This window comes from Mustela erminea, chromosome 1 (genome assembly GCF_009829155.1).
Source record: "Mustela erminea isolate mMusErm1 chromosome 1, mMusErm1.Pri, whole genome shotgun sequence".
Classification (NCBI taxonomy): domain Eukaryota; kingdom Metazoa; phylum Chordata; class Mammalia; order Carnivora; family Mustelidae; genus Mustela; species Mustela erminea.
The window spans coordinates 6,081,623-6,102,042 of record NC_045614.1 but is presented as its reverse complement, the minus strand read 5'-3'; the positions used below and the strand labels follow the sequence as shown (position 1 = coordinate 6,102,042).

The following is a 20,420-nucleotide window of genomic DNA, read 5'->3' as shown; positions in this document are numbered from 1 at the left end:
TAATTCTACAATATCTGTCCTCCCACCCCCTTTTCCCCCCCTTAGTTACATTATTTCAGAAGTCCTTTGGAAAACAGCACTGTCTTATATACTTTCTGCATTGATAGAAAAGTTCTGTATCTGTGCTGTCCAAATTCACTAGCCACTTATAGCTACTGAGCGCTGGAAATCTGGGCAACGTGACTGCAAATCAATTAATTTTCCTGTGGCCAGTGGCTACCTTATTGGGCATTATAGCTCTAAAAGACCCAGCTCTTGAGTTTGTCAGTTCTATTTGTTTTCTAAATCAGTTAGTCCCTGTTAATTCATCATTTCCTTCTTCCTGGAAAGAACTGTTCTATTATTTGTTGTGTCATTTTTGTGATTTCTGTGGGTGATCGCTTATGGCCCTGAATTTGTCTCTGCATCTATTCTACTGCCTTCTGAAGAGTCTGTCCTTACAGTACTGAGCTCTTCCCTAACCAAAGTTAAGAGCTCTGTTTTGTTTTTCCTCATCACATGGTAACAGTTTGTCTCGCATGTCTGTTCAGTTAAGCTTTTAAAAATTAATTTCCACTTAACATTCTGCAGCAAAAGATTAGGGCTAGTGTTTTTTGGACTGTGTTGGGGCTCCTTTTTTTTTTTTGAGATTTAACAGATGATTAATTTTTCTAAATATTCCAAGAGTACTTTCAAATGTGTATCATTTGTAGAGTACAAAGTTCAGTCTCCTCTGTTACCATGATCTTATTAACCATCGTATCCAAACTCCTTGTTGCCTAATTGAGGTTTATCTCCATGATCGAGACTATGTTTGAGGTTCCCCAAGGGTTTCTCAATTCTTCTGGTATTTCTTCCAATTTCCTCTCTGAAGTCTGATACTATGCTTGTGGGCCCTCACTAAAGATGTCCCTTCACACAATGCAAAACCTCTCTTTCACTCCCTAATAATTAATGCCTTTTGCCATGAACTCTTTGCATATTTTTCTCTGTCGCTATCTATACACATGGTCAAGTGCTGTGTGTCATTTTTGGAATTAGGTATGACCATTTTCTAGTGGGGCGAGGCAGAGACAGTGAGAACTGCAGCCTCCATGGGAACAAGGAAGTAGAAATGGGGAATGTCAGAGTTTGAAATCCGTCACCGTGGAAGGTCTGAATTGCGAGGAGGGTTTCCCTGGGGACAATCTCAACCATAAAAAGGTCCGCTCGCTCACATGACTGACTGATGGCTTTTCAATAACAAAGTACACGGTGGTCTTGAATGTACGCAGGTCAACAGAAGCCAGTTTCCTAGAAGCTTCTACACACATGAGCTAACAGAGTTTAGACACAGTGACAAGGAATGGAGAAAATCTCCTCAATTTCTCAAGGACAAAAGTCAACCGCAGAGCATACTACATTTCTGCAGAGACACACCACAAAGTAGGATCAAGTTTACTTTGAAGAAAGAAGACACCTAGTTCAAATTCCATTGTGACCAAAGAGGGAAACTTTCAGCTTATTTCCTTATTGAGCTGGTTCCTAAAGCCAGTTTTGGCTGCTTTATTTTCTGTCTAGCAAAGACCAGAAGCTCCGTTGTGTCATCTCCGTACCGAGAGCCCCATGGCTGTTCTTGGGACATGAAAGTGTGTCTACCTCGGACACTGCTGTTCTATTAGGGGAAAAAAAAAAAAGAAATGGAGTTCTCTGATTTAGGGGAAAACCCATGTCCTGCCCATGTTTATTTCAGCCAGAGAAAAGAATGGCTTTACCCCTTTGCCACTGGATCCTCACTAACTCTCGAGACCCTGTCTGTAGCCCTTCATCTACCTGAGCAAACAGCCCAGACACCTGCCACTTCCCGGCTCCGCCTCTGTTTACGCTGCCAAGTCCGGGCAAACACTTGGGGAAAGTACATGAAGGAAAACAGAGCTGCAGAAATGCCTTCCCATCAGCCTGGAGGCCAGGCATCATCTTAAAAAGATGCGTAGTTTCTCAACACCGTAAAGAAGTCACCTTCTCTCCTGATAGAGAGAAAGCTTACCGGGCTCTTTTGCACGCACGCTATGACCATGGAGAAACTGCTTCCCCACCAAGACCAACAACACCCATGCCCTCGCTCGCCAGCCAGTATTTAGTCACAGGTGGATTGTTCTCTGCACCATGGAGATGCCCTAGAAACCCCTTTGACCTTTACAGGCAGGCTGCCTGCCTGTGAACTCCTCGTTTCTTAATTAAAAAGTTCACTAGGTAGCAAGACACATTGTGTTGCCAGTCTTCCCACCATCTTCCTTTGGGTCCCCTCGGTGCACAGATCTGTGCTCCCCCAGAGCCGCATGCACCATGCTAAGCTCTGGACACAAGGTGGTGAAAAGAACAGACACAGCTCCACATACCTCTCGGGGAGACAGACAGAACAGCTCAGGAGCCCGGGAACATTTAGTGACCTACCAAGAACATTCAGTTACCGACGATGCTGATACTCCACGCAGTTCACAAGGGGCTGTCAATTTCCTCAGAGGGTTATTCGCGTGAACCCTAAAGTCTTTCTTTCTTGCCCTGAACAGCCAGAGAGCTAAATGCCCTCTTCTGGCGGAATCCTCTGCCTTGCCTTAGTCCCCACGGCTTCCCTCCCCGTCTTCACCATGCAATCAAGCTGCTGTTCAGAGTCGCCCATGCATCCCAGACCCTCAGCCACCGGCACTGGAACCGGGGCTGTATCACGAACAGGATGGGGAGAAATTCTGCATTGTCCAAATCTGCTCTCTGAAGGCTTCCTCGTCAGCCCTGGGATCTGCAGCTTCAAAGCACCCCAATATGGAGCACGAAGAATTATGACTTCAGGCAGACCTGAGTTTTTTTTTTGAGGGGAGGCATGCTATCTCCTGGTCACGGGATTTGGCGTTCTGTGCCTCGGTTTCCCCGTGGGTATACATGGGAAGAGTAACAGCAGCTTGGGCGAGCCTGAGGACCAGACAGGATGATGCATGAAACGTGCCCTGCACAGCATCCAGCCCCTTGCTGAGCCCAAGAAAGGGGTTCACAGGTGTCCTTAGCACCAGCAACAACACCGGGCATCTCATCTGTCAGCTCTGATTCCTCTGCAAAATAGTGGACCTCCTACAAAGCACTGGCTGGGAGGCATTGGATGGATTAAATGACCAAATCTAAAATATGCCCCAAGAAACCTTCACGCCCCTCTCCCCAAAGTATTCTCGGGGAAAGTGTGTTCATCCATACTTTTGTGCATTCACTCTCAATCTGCTAAGTATGGGGCAGGGGTGGAGGAGGGGAGGCAGCCGGAGATTTGGGATCGCTGGTGACCCTGCACGGATGGCTGACCCTGGAAACCCAGCCTGTCACTGTGCTCCACCCATCACTGTGTCCATTCGGTTCCCTCAGTGCAAACATTGTCGTGCCCTGTGCTAGGTAGCCCAAGGCCAGGCAGGCGACCAAGGCAGAAAACACTGGGGCTGTCCATGCTCCCCAGGTCCCCCATGTCCAGCACAGGAAGGTCCTCGCCAGGCACTTCTGTGGGTCCTTTCGGATCCAAATCCAGTCTCTCCACGTTCCCATCAACCCCACACTCACTTCTTCCCCCAAAGGAAACAGCCAACATGATTATCCAGGGATCTCAATGGAACCCATGACGAGCTCTTTCTATAGCCCAAGAACGTCATAAACTAACCACACTTCCCTATGGTACCTAAACAGCCTTTGAAACCACTTGGAAGCTTCTAGAAGAGCTCACCCACAGTAGCAGAACACTGGAGACTAAAAGGGAAAACAGAGAATGCCCAATTTTCCTCTCAGAAATCGAGATTTAATAGCCTCCTAAGGAAACCATAATTGGAGGGCTCTGGGGCACATTCCTGCCCGAGGCCTGTGATTATGGAATGCTGGGAAAGGTTGGGAATTTGGGCCTTGAATGACTTTGGGCTTAAACTTGAAATGAGTAAGACCCAAAGCAAGATGCGTAACTGCGTCCCTTCTCTCTCACACACACACACACACACACAGAGACACGGACACTGAGAAAGGCTGGGGAAGGAAATCCTCCTGCAGAGAAACAAACCCACAGTCTCAATGGAGACGCGGCTCCCCCTGCTAGGCCTCCCTGGCCTGGCTGAGAATGGGGGAGGGGAGAGGGAGAGAGGGGGCAGGGAGAGAGGGGGCAGGGAGAGAGGGGGCAGGGAGAGGGTGGACTTGCAAGCAGACTTATGGTGAAGACCTGCCCCTCACACCCCCAGGAAAACACCTCACACTTGGCTCATAGACCTCCACTTCTTGGAACTGCTCTCAGGCACTGACAGCCACCCCTCTGAGATGTCACCGTGCCCATGCCCTATGAGCCACAGGCCAGACCTGCCTGCCTGCGGCTTTGACCTTCCTGGGCACACCCCTCGCTCTCACTCCCAGCTCACTTGGAGATTCCCTCCGAGGCATTTGAAGATCAAAGGTCCACCTTGGTTCTCAAACACACATCCCCCCCCACACCCACCAAATTTCCTTCCTATCTGTTCCTTGGCAGCCTTTACCCCGGGCTGCCCATTATTCACAAAGAGTTCCACAGGATGCAAAGATAAAAATTAATGCATTTTTCCTTAGCAACCAAAAAATAAGAAGAAGAAGAATTAAACAGCAGGTACCCAAATAGAAACTCTGCATTAGGAAAATGGGGTCTCTCTCTCTCTCTCTCTCTCTCTCACTCACACACACACACACACACACACACACACACACACACGGCATCGTAACCTTGACTAGCTTCCGAGAACAACTGTCACATGTGTGAGAAACCAACGGCCACAGCTCTAGGGCAAAAGGGGTGGGAAGTAGCCAAGATAAGTGCTGGCCCACAAAAGCCAGAGCTAGAGACCCCTCCTGGGATGGGAGGAGGACACAGCTACTGAGCCAACAGAGATGGTCTGATGGAGGGGTGGGAGGCAGGGCTGTCCTTAAGCCCCACATGGCCATCAACTCAGGGTATGCATGCCGGTGGCCAGAAGCTCGGGGCAGAGAATCAGGTCCAAGGTGGAGTCTGCCACCTGCCACCTGCCAACTCCGGGCTCCCAGGAAGCATCTTGATCTCTCCGAGCCCATTCCCCCTCTTGTAAAATGGAAGATCACCCGGGCCACCCGATTCGCAGAGTTGCTCTACGGTTCATTCTGGGCCTCACTTGTGGCACTGAAAGCCCAGGCAATACAAATCAATTCCTTTAAAAAAAAAAAAAAAATCACCAGGTCACACCAGGGCCTTTGCACATGCAGTTCCAACCACCTAGAAGCTGCTTTGCTCCCCAGTGCCTCCCACAGCAGCTTCCCCGCGAAGGGGCTCCCTGACCTCTCTACCTAATGGAGCCCCCACTCACCCTGGCCGGCCTTGTCACCCCGACATCATTCCTTCCTAGGACTTATCGGCAACCCAAAATTACCTTGTCCACTGGTCTGTGGACGTGTTTCCTGAACACCAGGCCCACTGAGAATAGGCTGCATGAGAGCTGGACCCTCTGTTTTTTATCCACTGTCCCACACCAGCAGCCAGCAAAGAGTAAAAGCTATAAAACAGTGGCTCCTGCTTTTAAGAACGTCCTCACATGCCCAGGGTGGGAGCTCTCTGCCCAGCCACAGTGAGCATGGGGCCAGCCCTAAGCCTGGAGGCAGCAAGACTGAGGCCTCGTAGGTGACTGGCTGAGCATGGGGCTGATGCCACCTGCCACCCGTGAGGGCCTGGAGGAGCCAGCTGATGCCAGAGGCGCGAGCACGAGTGCATGGAAGCCCCTGCGGCTGGGTTCAGCTGCGGTTTTCTGAGTGCAGCTTGCCCAGTGTTCCTCAGCAACAGGACTGCACCGAAGCAAACCCGGTTTATGGGGTTCTACTGTTCGCCATCATGTCTGTGCGGGAATCTTCCAATGGAGCATGCAAGCAAGGTTAAGGGTACAACCTCGGGGACAGGTGAGACCAGGCGGAGCACTGAGGGTAAAACGGCCCACACCTGGGGGTGCCCAGGAACCCACCTGGGGGTGCCCGCAAACCCACCTGTGCCCGGGCATCACCTAGGTAATAACGAGGACTCGGTTGCTGCAAGTACACTGTGCAGGGAGCAATGACTATATAACTCACACCTCCCCCCTGACAGCCCAAAGGAACCAGACATTTACCTGAAACCTCTAGCTTCTGCTCGTCAATGTATGCAAGTGTCAAGATCCAGTCTATAAAAGTTATGTTTTACCCCATAAAAGATCCATGTGGGTTTGAGGATAAAAATAACGTGTGAATAACCTACAAGCTCAAATACAGAACGTTCTGCATCACCCCCTCTTCGAATACTACTTTACCCACCCTCCTTCAGTTCAAGAGCAAGAGCTAGGATGTCCTCGGCACTCCGGAAGGCACCACCTCGAAAAAAACTCTGTGCCGTTTCAAGTACAAGGACAGCGGACTTGCTTTGCTGTTTCTAACGACAAAGGGTTGGAAATGTCCACCGCTTGCCGACCGGACAAGTCCCTTCCAAATGATGGGGCCACAAAAGAAAAAGATGCAGAAGACTTCCAAGAAATGCCATTAAGGGAGAAAGCCAAGGCACAGAGCAGTGAGGAGAGTGTATTCGTTCAAAAACAGGGCCAGGCAGACGTGAGCAGCGTCCACACACATGTGCATACAATTCCTCTCTGGGGTGAACATGAAACTCGGAGGAGTGATTGCCTCTGGGGATAGGGGAGGCGCAGAAGGACCTTACTTTAGCCGGTGCACCTCTTTAAGGGGGTTGACAATTGCATGTATAATAAGCTTTTCAAAAAAATTGGCTGAAGGGGTGCCTGGGTAGCTCAATGTGTTAAAGACTCTGCCTTTGGCTCAGGTCATGATCCCAGGGTCTGGGGATCGAGCCCTGATCGGGCTCTCTGCTCAGCAGGGAGCCTGCTTCCCCCTCCCCCTCTGCCTACTTGTGATTTCTGTCAAATAAATAAGTAAAATCTTTTTTAAAAATTTAAAAATTTTTAAATCTAAAAATAAAATAAGAAAACTAAAAATTGGTTGAATAGATAAACCACATGCGATTAGACAGATATAAATATAAATGTATAAGTAAACACACAAAAACAGGCACACACGGGAGTATTATTCAATTCTAAAAAGGAAGGACATTCTGACAGCTGCTATAATATGGATGAACCTAGGGACATTATGCTTGGTGACAGAAGCCAGACACAGAAGGACAGATACTGCAGGACCCCACTCCCAGGAGGTCCCCAAAGAAGCCCCATCCACAGAGGCAGAAGGTAGATGGTGGAGGGATGAGGTGGGGGAGGGGTGGGGAGTCCATGCTTCATGGAGACAGAGTCTCAGTCTGGGGAGATGGAAAGTTCTGGAGACGGAATGTGGGGGTAGTTGCACGACAGTGTGAGTGTGCTGAACACCAGTGAGCTGTACACTTAACAATGGTTTAGATGGTAAATTTTACGCTATATATAATTCACCATGATAAAACAATTTTAAGTAAAAGAAAAAAAAAAAAGACACAGGTAGTAATCTGACGGTTTGAGCACTTAATTGACAAGGTGCTGCAAAATCCATGTTGCCATGATTTAATTCAAGATAAAAGCCAAAAAGAAACAGGGGTGTCTCCTACCTGTAAATAAGCAGGAGAAACCCTCGCCTCCCGAAATACAAAGTTAGGAAGTCAACAAGAAGGTAAAGGCCAGAAAAGTTTGCATTCTGGAGTCCGACTGCTCAGGCTCAAGGCCCTGCCCCAGCTTGCTGGCTCTGACCCCAGGATAGAAACCCAGCCTCCATGGGCTTCAGTTTCCCCATCTATAGAACAGTCCGAGAAAATGACCCAGCCTCCCCGATCTGGGACCAGGGTAGGGCAAATGAGGCACTCCCCTCAGGCACAAATGTAATGGGGTACCAAAGCCCACAGTCCTCAGGACAAACAGTATTTTTAAAAATCAAAATTAAAGCCAAAAAAATCAAAATTAACAGTATTTTTAAAAACCAAAATTAAGGCCAAAAATTTAATTTGGTGCACCAAATACCAAAATGAAAACCAAGATTCAACGGGAGCAAGACTGGGGGGAAGGGAGTAGGGTCAGATCCCATTTTTATTTACAATTTTGAAGTTCTGTAGTGCCTGGGTGGCTCAGTCAGTTAAGCGTCAGACTCTTGATATCGGCTCAGGCTGTGATCTCAAGGTCGTGAGATCGAGCCCCATATCGGGCCCCACAATCAGCATGGAGCCCACCTAGGATTTTCTCACCCTCTCCCTCCGCCTCTGCCTGTCCTCCTCAGCTCATTCACGTGTGTGCACACTCTCTCAAGAAAATCTTTTTTTTTAAATTCTGAAATATTATTCTTTGTAAATATTTTGGCTTTAAATTTGATTTTTTAATACAGCATTAAATTACTGAATATTTTTGGTGCCGCCTTAAATTTTGTGCCCCTATCCGGAGACCTCAATCTGTCCTTGATATAACCAGATAATTCTAGAGAAACTGAATCCTTGGGATCGAGCTGCTGGTTTAGTCACCAATAAAGCAAATTCAGTTTTCAGGAAATGTTCCAGTCTTGGAACAGGGGACAATTTTGCTCCACCCTCTGCTTTTTCCAAAGCAGCCTCTGAAAAGGACGGCAGGCCACCAAGCTTTCTCCATGACCTGGGGCTTCAGCGCCAGGTAAGTTCCAGATTTTATTATTAGTAACAAATTAAATTGACTAACAACAAAAGGAAAGCACACAATCCAGTGACCCTCTGAACCGAAGCACACACAAGCAGGTACGGAGCTGAGTAACAAGCTGGGCAGCTGCCGCCTCTCCCACCAACAGAGCACTACCCAGCCAGTAGCTGCAGAGGACAAAGCTGCCCCCCATCAACACGATCCGGAACAATCCACAAAGCTTATCAGGAGAGATACCATGGGCAAGAGGCACCAAACACGTCTTCTGCTGAACAGAGCTTTGCAGAGAGTACTGGTGTGTCTGAGGCAGGACACGACCACCAGCCAGGGTCTCCTTCCTTGCCAAGCGCACACCTGGGAACTCTGCGGAGCTTTCCCAAGTCACAGATTTGGGAGATCCAGGGTCAACCTGGGGCTGACAAGTCCACCCTCACTGTTGTCTTGGACCAGGATTTCTCCACCTCGGCACAAGCAGACATCAGAAGCCCAAGCATTCTCAGTCGTGGGGGTCGGGGGGTGGGGTGTCCTGAGCGAGGGAGGATGCTGAGCCGCATCCCTGGCCTCCACCCTCTAGACGCCAGTAGCGCCCTCCCTCCTCCAGTCATGAATGGCCCCAGATATCCCTACAGTCACTATCCAGTGAGAACCACTGCCTTAGAGCGTGACCTGTGGCCAAGACAGAAGGAAATCTGAAAAGTAAATGGAGCTGAAATCCTGAAAAGTTTGTCCACCCAGCACTGAAGTACAGCTGCAGAGGCTCCAGCACCCCACCCCACCCCCCACCCCCTGGTCACACCTCAGTTTCTAGAGTCCCCACAACCCATGTCTCCTGTCTCTAGCTCTGCTCTCAACCTGCGCATGCACGCTCAATCCACAGCATCAACTGTACACGCACGCGCAATCCATGGCATCAACCTTTATACGCATGCGCAATCCACTAAATTAACCTGCACACACACGCGCAATCCACGGCATCAACCTGTACACGCACGCACAATCCACAGCATCAACCTGTACACGCACGCACAATCCACCGTGTTAACCCGCACGCGCAATCCATGGCATCAACCTTTATACGCATGCGCAATCCACCAAATTAACCCGCACATGCACACGCACGCGCAACCCGCAGCATTAATCTGCCCACGCATGCGCAATCCACGGCATCACCCACCTGTCGTTTTGCTGAGGATCTACCATGTGCCAGACCTTGTTACCGTTGCCACTGCCCTCATCACATCAGCATGTGGGCAGGCAGAGCCAGAGAGAAGTTTCCATCTTCTGTGCCCCTCTCTGCCAGCCCCCACCAGCCATGGACCCTCCAAGAACCCCTGAAGCACAAGGGAGCCCCAGGCCAGCAGTGAGGGTCCTTTCCCAGCTCCATTTCAAAAGTGAGACTTGGAACAACGCTGAGGATTCCTGAAACCACTACAGGGCCCTGCGAGAACCCACCCTCCATGAATCCTGCAAAGAGTTAGTTAGTATTAAACTTAAGTCCATTTTCCTTTTTGTTTCTCTCACCGGGCAATGCTCAGGATCCGACCTCCTTTATGGGGTTTTAATGGATCGAGACAGAGACAGTCTCAGAGAGGCTGATTTCAGAAGCAAAGGATTTGTACACCTTTCAAGTTGGGTAACCCACAGCCCCACGCATGGGCTGCTGAAGGCAGTCACAAAGAAAGCAACATCGACATGCCAAAGGCAGCAGGGCAAGACTGAAACAGAAGTCAAACAGCAAGTTAAATAGAGCCACCGTGTGAGGGGAAAGAGTACACCCTCGCAGGTCTATTTGTCTGACTTGTTCAGAGCAAGGGCACATGCCTAGTTTCATTCCATCCCGACAACCATTTGTGAAGTGGGTTGGATTTTCTCATTTCTCATAGACAAGTTCAACAGATGACACACCCAGCCCGGAGATGGAAAACCAGGCTTCCTACTGGACATACGTGTGATGGGAAACCTATCCGCTGTCCGTGACCAGGGCACACATGCACAAAATGTCAGTGTGAAAGTGGCTTTTAAAACCCAGGACGTGGGCGCCTGGGGGGCTTTTGGTTGAGCATCTGACTCTTGGTTTCAGCTCAGGGCACACCCTCGGGGTCACAAGCTCGGAGCCCCAGGGTCCTGAAATGGAGCTGGTCCAGGTCCGCACTCCTCGCAGAGTCTGCTTGAGATTCTCTCTCCCTCTCCCTCTTGCGCTCTAAAATAAATAAATCTTTAAAAAGAAAAGAAAGAAAGAAAACCCAAGACTCACCACTGATGGATAAATGGATAAACACACTGGGACCCATCCATTCACTGGAATATTATTCAGCTAGACAAAGGAAGGAACTCTGACCCCTGCCATGCTGTGGAGGGGCCCCAGGACACTGAGCTCAGTGAGAGGAGCCAGACCCAGAAGGACACATCCTGCAGGACCCTGCTCCCAGGACGTCCCCAGGGAAGTCCTGTTCACAGGGACAGAGAGGAGATGGTGGGAGCCTGGGCTGGGGCAGGGGGTGGGGAGCCCGTACTTCATGGGGACAGAGTCTCCGTTTGGGGAGATGGAAAGTTCTAGAAATAGACATGGGGATGATTGCACAATAATATGAATGTACTTAATGCCACTGGACACTTTAAAATGGCTGAAATGATGAATTTCATGTTATGTATGTTTTACCCCCCCAAACACACACACACACCCCCAAGAGCGCTAATGGTAGCCAGCCCCATGCCAGACATTGTAGTAAGAGGACTGCATCCTCCGGCTAACCACCACAGGTACAAACTTATCCTTATTTTGTAAAGGAAACAGCAGCTGCTCAGGGTCACGCATCAAGGGCATGGTGGATGGAGGCAGGATTTGAACCCAGGCAGTCTGGCTCCAGAGTTAGAATTTTTTTTTTTTTAAGATTTTATTTATTTATTTGAAGGAGAGAGACACCGTGAGACAGAACACAAGCAGGGGGAATGGGAGAGAGGGAGAAGCAGGCTTCCCACTGAGCAGGGAGCCTGATTCGGGGCTCAATCCCAGGACCCTGGGATCATGACCTGAGCCAAAGGCAGATGCTTAATGACTACGCCACCCAGGCACCCCCAGAATTAGAACTTTTAATGCTCACACTGTAGAGTCTTCAAATTCAGGATTCTTAATTCTGACTTTCTGCCAGTACCTCCTGCATTCCAGTAAATTCCTTCCACTTCCCTGCGTGGATCTTCAAGTGCTGCCTTTCTGCCCACGATCACCAACACAACAGGTGGGAACTGTGATGATCACAGGACCCCCAGGCAAGCCACACACACTCCTTCCCTGGCTGGGCTTGGGCTGGGCTATAGGGACACAAGGGGTCTCATGCGTCTCCCAATCCACGTGAAGCAGGACAGAACCAGAGCAGCTCAGACTGCAGGTCGGGCAGACCCAAGGTCAATGACCAACTCTGCCCTTATGTGACATCAGGCAAGTGAGCCAACATCCTTGGGCCTCAGTTTCCCCATCTGTAAACAGGGGTTAATGAATAACAATCCCTACATAACAGTTGGTTAGAAGATTAAACATACTGACGCACAGAGAGTGACTAACCCAGGTCCTAGAAAATCAGAAGTCCTCGATAAACAGAGGATGCTACTGTCATATATCCTATTACAAAAGTAAAAGTCTCCAACAGTCCTAGTTACAGGAAAAACCTAGGAGTTAAAATGGGACCAAGAACAGAGAATTCTATAAGCCTGAGAAGTCATTCTGGAAGAGGTGCCTGTGAATGTGGGTTTTTTTAAAGGAACAACGGCTGATACATAGGACATAGGCTCTTGAACTTTCTAGAACCCAGGCCAGTCGGCTAATAACAGCCCAGCCAAACGGGATATAAATCAGCTCCCTTCAAGGATATCAACCCCATGACAGTGTTTTCTCTTTGTAATCAAAGTATGTATAATTCCAAAGGAGGGGAATTCAGTGTAAGAAGCAAACCAGGCAGAAGGGGAAACACTCCCCTACCCGCCACCCAGAAGGGTAGGAAGCAGTGAACCTCCTTCCCTCTGCTGGTCCTGAACCCCTTTCTTCCAAGGTCCTTTCACTTGGGTCCACCGCAGTGCCTGAGGAAACAGGGTCTGGGTCATGTTTCGCCTGTGCCGCCCTCCACGAACGTTTAGAGAACACGAACCAAGAAGTTAGAGGCAAAAGAGACCTCAAGACACCTGGGCCGCTGCTGCCCGACCAGAGGGAACTAGCCGTCAGCACTCAAGTTAAAAGTTAAAAGCTTCCGCAAGGTCACAGAGCCAGGTCTCGCTAACCTGGCTAGAGGTCTTCATTCCTCCCTACCGAGCCTACCCAGGATTTAAAAAAAAAAAAAAAAAATGATCTTCTCTACAGATGGGCCAAAGTTGGGGGATTTTCAACCCACCATTACTAGAGCTGAAGGAGAAATAACAGGGTGCAGCTCAGTGCTAAGGGATCTGTGGACACTGCCCCGTGTAACCCACTCAGCACCCACATGAGGCAGATCTGATCATCTCACCCAGTTGCACAGAACAAAACAGAGATGTTAAGTGGATCCCAAGGTCACACAGCATGGAAGCAGGAGAGGCAGAATTCGAACCCAGGACTATGGGGCTCCAGGCCATGCATGTTAACATGAACACCAGTGAGCTCGGGCACGCCCAGGCCTCTTGGGCAGTGTCAGATGCTTCCAGCGAGGACACGGGGAAGGTCATGGGTCCTCGTATTTGTCCTCTGTGTCACTGTCTAAATCTGGGGGAAAGGATCACAACCGAACCACCACAATCATCCCCCAGATTCTCCATGCGGGCAGAGCAGACAGCTGCCGCCACCACGACCCACATCTGCTCGCACAATCCCCCTTTCTCTGCTCCCACTTCACTGGGACTCCGAGTGTCAGCGAGCCCCCCCCCCCCCCGCCAAATACTGAGCCTCCTATCCCGATAACATTCCCCATTTCTGCTTCCCTGTCTTCCTTCCAGGACATGTTCAAACCACAAGACCCAGCCTGGTTGGGAATTCTGATGAAAACAGGAACAGGTTCCCGCAGCCCACGGCCGCATTTTAAGGGAAAGTGGTGGGGACGCTCAGCCTTGTGCCTGGCACATCCTCAGCACCCCATGAATATTCATGGCTATCATTTTCCTGCAGGAGGCTCTATCCGAGTCCAGGGTGGGCTAGTGTCTGGGCCGGCGTCCTCAATAGATGAACAGGGCTGGGGCACCTGCGTGGCGACTCTTGATTTCAGCTCAGGTTGTGAGCTTAGGGTCTCTGTGAAATTCGGGGTGGGGGGGGAGCACATCAGGCTGTACGCCCAACCGGGAGTCTGCCTGACATTCGCTGTCTCCTGCAGCCCCTCCCCGCGCTCCCACACTCTCTCTAAAATAAATAAATAAAATCTTGATAAGTACATAAAAATGAATGAGTGGGGTGACTGGTGCTCAGCGGACAGTAGCAAGGTAACGGAAAGATGGTAGCAGCCGCCGGAAGGAAAAGGGACTCAACTAACATCTGGTCCAGCCTGACCTTCTGGGCCGCAGCCGGAACACAGATGTCCGACCTCTGATGACCTTCAGTTGCCTTGGCCCTGAATCTAACCCTGAACCTGTTTCCTACTTACTCTTCTAAGACCTGACACTCGACACTCCCACGCTGCCCCAGAACTCCAGCATGCCATGTGGCTTCCCGAACTGATGGGGACTATGCCCACACTTGGCTCTTAGGAAGCATGTCCTTGGGGAGAGCCAGGCTGGAGTGACTATGCTCCCTCAGAAGACAGTACAAGGAAGCCCACCCGCTTCAGGGACGGGTGCCCACTCCGATGCAGACAAAGAGGGCAAAAAGAGCTAAAATGGCAACAGCTAAAACCAAAACGGGTTGTCGGGTGCCCCGTCCTTTGCTTATTAGCTCACTGCAAGCATTAATTACCTTTCATTCTCACCCAAACCAAGAATTGGAGGCTTGAGGGAAAGAACCTCAGCAGGAAGAAATAAGGGAGCATTGTGAGAGATGAGCATTGTTGGGGATGCGTTAAAGGGAATTCAGTGGGTGTCCAGTGGTGTAAAATTCTGCTGCTGGGTGAAACCTAGGGAGACCAACAGTTCTGGTTTGCCTGGGACTGGTGGGTTTCCCAGGAAGCAGAGCTTCCTAAAACTGAGAAAGTCCTTGGAAAGCCAGGTGAGTTGGTCACCCCAGTCATCCAATTATGGCCTTCAAGGTATTTGCTTCTGGCCAATTCTAGGAGGAACAGGGGACCAAAGTCAGTACAGAATGTGTTTCTTCTTCATCGAACTCCTATTCAACCTTCAAAGCCCAGTATAAAAGGTCCCTTCCCCCATTAAGGCAGAGTAGAGCAGGAAAGGCTGGATTTCTGAAGCCAGACTTTAGGCTCAAAGCCTACCTCTTCTGACGGTTAGGAGGGTCCTGTATCTGGTGAATGGTGCCTAATAAATAATGGCTTTGGGGTGTTCCCAGGTGCTCCAGGGCCCTTAATTTGCTATATCTGTTATCTATCCTCACCCTTCTTTAGACCCGGAGTTCCCTATTTCCTTTCTCTGAACCACCAGAGCAGAGAGAGAGAGAGAGAGAGAGAGAGAGAGAGAGACACACACACACACACACACACAGATAAAATCTTGTAACATGTGCAAACCAGTTCATGCAAATCTCCATTTCGGTCTCTCCCCATCACCCTCAAGCCCTGACACCGAGCAAGGCTGTTTTCCACTTGGCTTTTCCTCTCCCGATGATTTCACAAGAGCCCACAGAGAGGCGTGCAGTGAAGTAAACAAGAGAAGCTCTGAAAACCCATTCATGGGCAGCTCAAAGGTGCCGGGCAGCCAGAGTGTACAGCCAAGTCTTCCGCTGTGGGGACAAGGAGCCTCCGTGAAGCCCAGGAGCCTTGCCGACGGCCCCACTCCAGGCGACCAAGCCACATCTCAACCAGAGGAGCAAGAATGCACAAAGAAAGACACTGTCGCCACCAGAGGACGAAGGTCTCAGCCAGTACCCTGCACGGGGCAAAGGAGCCCAAAGACGTGTGGTCCCAAGGAGGCACACTGTGGTTAAATATAGCGGAGGGTGTTTTGATGAGGCTCGTGTCTGAAAGCGGAGATGGTCCTGGCTAACCGGCCACAGGGGGCTTCTGCACAAATAAACCCCGGGCCTTTCTCACAGACACACAGGACTGCAAAGAAAGAAGACTCCAGACTCCATTCAACGGCCAGGCTGCACTTGTCTCTAAGTTGGCCAGCTGACCAACAACAGGAGAAGCTGCAGAGGTCAGGGAGGGGGGTGCGGAGGTCGCAGCTGATGTGGAGAGAGGCGACACCCCACCAATGTAGCAGAAGAAAGGACAGTCTGTCCCCACGTGCTGCCCGACACCTAGATGGGGCTTTCCTGCATGCCAAGGACCTTTCTAACCATGTCACCTACTCCTCTCAACAACCTCAGGCACTACTATTATCCCCATTTCACAGATGAGAAAACCAAGGCACAGAGAGCTTAAGCAACCTGCCTGTGGTCACACAGCTAGTGAGTGGCCGAGCCACAGCGAAATGTCGCTGTGGGCCAGTCGCCATCAGAGGCGTAAGGTGATTCCTTTTTCATTCTGCCCTACTGTGTGTGAAGCAGCACCCCCAGGGGGAAACGCTGAACGTCCCCTTCCATGGCTCTTCATCCAACCAAACCAACCCGCATCGCGCCCTGTGCTTTTCCAGTCTACAATGTGATGACCAGGTGTTTACAAGACAGCATCCAAGAGGGTGGTGACCTGTCTGTGCTGCTCCCCACGGCCTGGTCCTCTCCCAAGCATGGCACCCGGGAAATCCATAAACCCACCCATTGGGGACTGTAATCACATTTCCTCGGATTCTTTGGTCCCCCTGGGGTGGAGATGTGGTTGCCGTCAGCAGGCAGCCCCGCGATGCCAAACCACTGATTCTACTCCCACGTGGCTGACAGCTGCTGGCTCCGCGTTTCCATTTTGCCATGAAAAGGAGAAAACTCTGGAATGCCCTCCCTCCGCCAGATGCCATGGTCCCCGTCCAGTGGTTCTCAAACAGGGGACGGTTCTGCCCGCTCCCCCTCAGCCCACGTCTGCAGACATTTATGACTGTCACCACTCTAGGGACAGGGGAGGCCAGGGATGTGGCTCGGCACCCCACAGGGCGCAGGGCAGCCCCCACCACACAGAGAACGGGCTGGCCTTGAACGCCCGAAGTGCAGAGGCCGAGAAACTCTGCTTGGCATGAGAAGATCCCCCCTCTCAACCGCGTCAAAGCCAAGATCTAAACATCTCTAACTTCCCTAACTTTGACACAAATTAAGGAGAAAAGTCTTGCCTGGCTATGACACTAAAAGAAAAAAAAAATTGAAATTTTAAAAGAAAAAAAAATTGGGGGGTGCCTGGGTGGCTCAGTCAATTAAGCGTGTGCCTTCAGCTCAGGTCAAGACCGCAGGGTCCTAGAATGGAGCCTGTTATCCGGCTCTCCACTCGGTGGGGAGTCTGCTTCTCCCTCTTCCGCTGCCCCTCCCTACCTGCCTGTGCTCTCTCTCTCTCATGCTCGCTATCTCTTTCAAATTTGAAACAAAACAAAACAAAACAAAAAAATCTTTAAAATTTTTTTAAAAATTTTGTTCAATGCCCAAAGAAGAGATAAATCCTAGAAACCAGCCCAGATTTTCCCCCATACACCCACATTCCAAACAGGTTTCCATATTGCAAAAATGCGGATAAATACGCCTCAGGCGGACGTGACGCATGCCTCCCGCTTCCCCAACCCCCCACCCCCCCTTCTGCTACTCTTGAGCAATATCTCAGCAGGTCTACTTGGACACTGGAAATATATGCCAGAGGAGACTTATTACACTAATTTCCTTCAGTAAACAGTTCCAATCTTACCTTGGAAACCAATGAAAGAAGGAGCGCTGGCGGCAGCGTCCCCAGGAAGCCCTTCCCCTCAACACCAGCCATCACGTCCCCTGTGCCTTTGACACTTGGGGTAAACACGGATGCTGTTGGAACAGCTTGGCTATTCCAGCATATACGCCTCGCCTTTTTGCTCCCTAGGCTTGGGGTAAAAGATCAGAAGGCCAGGGAACAAGAAGCAATGGGGAAGGTCAGAAAATCAAAAAAAAAAAAGGCGCACAGCCTGTCTAGGACAAAGGGAGCAGCGACGTGAAGGGGCTGAGTTGTCGTCATGGGGCGGGCACTTGCGTGTCTGCCTGAAGCGGACGTGCGTTCTCCAGAGCATGTCAGGGCTCGGTACCCACTCTAGCCAGCTCAGAACCCGATTCGGGATGCTGAGCAACCCTCCGCACCAAGAGGACCTGCGGGTACTTTGCACCCTCTGGTCAGTTACGCAACAGTGTCCGCACTGAGCCCCGCGGGGTCGCGGACTGGAACGGCAGCCTGCCTCCGTGAAGACCCCAGCGGCCGCACGAGCATTTCGGTTGGGCTTTGGAGATATTATCCCTGAAAACCGACCTGTGCCGCCACTATTTAACACTGTGCTCTGGAAGGCGTTTTTCTGTTTATCATACCCGGAAGGAGGTAGTCTGAGACCTAAACCATCACTCTAAGGTTCTGTTTCAGCAGAGGAATGAGGGTGCATTACCTGGAAAAGCAAACCCTAGCAAATCTGGACCAGACTGTCCCAAACCTGGGGCCCCTCTCGGGGCACAAGAAACACGTCCTGTGGGTCCCCAGTGGGTCCTGCTCACAAAGTCAGCCTCTCTCTGGTTACCATTATGCAGGGCAGTTTCCGAGACCTACCCTAACCCCCGCGGAAGACACAAGGCTCCCAAGAGTTCCCAGGTCTGAAGCCCACCGTGAGCATAACCCTCCACGGAAAAGGTGCTCCCGAATGAAGGAGGTGACAACCAACCAGCAGGAGGGGACAAACCAACACTCCACCCTGCTTGGAAACCCGGTTGGGAACTTCAAGGCGAGTTTAACTGCTTAACAGCTCAACGCATTGAATCTGCCGTCCTGATCAACAGACAAACACCAGTCGTGCCTCTTGGATATATGAGACAGTCAAAAGGTCACGATCACACCCCATTTACTAAAGGAGGCTAAAAACAGGAAGGTCAAGAGTCTTAACAATTATATAATTATCCTCTGCAGTAAAACAATTGAAGTGTCCCAGTCCAATGAGGAGTGAGCCCGGCTGATCACGTGCAACTCTGTCCCGTAACGCTGTTCTCAAAGTGCCTGCCGTGTGACCGGCATAATGACTGGCAAAGCGCCGCAAATCGTCATAATCTGCAGGTGCTATGATTACAGAGTTGGAAAATCGCAGGAAATCAACGCCATGGCTTTTAAAATTCGTACGTATTTAGTGAAGGAGCAGTGAACAGAGAACACATGATCCCAGTCCCTTCTTCTGGACAATTACCTCACTTCATGCTTTTTCAAAATCTCTCCGTTTGACAGACAGACAGATAAGCAGGTGGATGAAAAGGTACGCAGATGGATGGGTAGATGAACGAACGGGTGTGAAATAAAGAGAACGGGCAGATAGTGGGTAGGGTAGCTGAGTGGGTGGGTAGATGGATGAATGGATGAGATAGACAGACAGACAGACCAATGAGTGAATGGACGGACAGATAAACAGATAGATGGAGGGACAGATGGAGAGTTAGATGGATGGCTAACAGAGCGATGGAGAGACAGAGAGAAAGCCAGTCAGCCTAAGAATGGTGCTCGTAGGGACGCCTGGGTGGCTCAGTTGGTTGGACGACTGCCTTCGGCTCAGGTCATGATCCTGGAGTCCCGGGATCGAGTCCCGCATCGGACTCCCAGCTCCATGGGGAGTCTGCTTCTCTCTCTGACCTTCTCCTCGCTCATGCTCTCTCTCACTGTCTCTCTCTCAAATAAATAAATAAAATCTTTAAAAAAAAAAAAAAAAGAATGGTGCTCGTAAGACTCACATTCTGTCTGAAGAAAAATCGTAAGACATGTCTAAGAATACAAAGGAACCCTTGGAAAAGTGGAAGGATACAAGGAAATATTATCAAGATGCCACTTCTCTCCGGATCAGTTTATAGATTTGTTGCTCCACAATAAAACCCACACAGAGCTTCCAAGTCTGTTTTTTTTTTTTTCTTTTCTTTTTCTTCCCCTCCTTTTTCTTTCCTGAAGTTTGGTTACATTTTCTACATTACAAGAAGAACAAACAAAACCGGGGTGCCTTCAAAAGCTAAGAAGGAAGAATTACATAGAAGGTATTTTATGATCGTTTTACGATCATTTTAGTTGTGACATGAAGGCAAGAAGAAATCCAAAGATTGATGGTTTAGAGTAAGGGGTTCTAATGCCAGATTCCCCCAAGACCAAGGAAATATATATGACGTCCAATCTGTGACATGGGCCGTTCGACACCCAAGGTCGACTTGGTAACTTGTAACTTGGGTAACAAGTAACTTGGGTTACTTGTCACAGTCTCGCCTCTCAGCAAAAGTGAACCCCCGATATGTGTGAAAAGCATAGAACTATTCAAAAAACAACAACAAAAACTATACTTTCAGGGATCATTTCTACAGTTTGTTAAAAAGCAACAACAACTAACATATGGATAGCCGTTGCCTACACATGGGAGGAGAAACACCTTCCAGAATAAGGCAATAAGGGAATGACAAGCTGGAGGGCGGATGGCAGCGCAAGTCCAGATTGAAAAGCTTGAGGGGCTGTGAGTGTAACTCCAAATCCCCTCACATCAACCCTTTTGAGGCTTTTGACCCACTTCTATCTAGAGACAGGCCTCCTACAGGGGTCCTGAGGCCGCTGGAACAAAGGACCACAGGCC

General features: G+C 50.0%; 1 protein-coding gene and 1 long non-coding RNA gene across 5 annotated transcripts in view; both read right to left on the bottom strand.

Moving 5' to 3' along the window:
* The window catches only part of INSR (insulin receptor), a 126,672-nt gene that overhangs the window by 58,903 nt on the left and 47,349 nt on the right, over positions 1-20,420 (bottom strand). The gene's annotated exons all lie outside the window — the stretch shown is intronic.
* LOC116571702 lies at positions 614-10,716 on the bottom strand. The gene is made up of 2 exons (XR_004277953.1): positions 9,433-10,716; positions 614-1,633 (listed from the first exon to the last, which is right to left on the bottom strand). It is a non-coding gene; the product is annotated as an uncharacterized LOC116571702 (long non-coding RNA).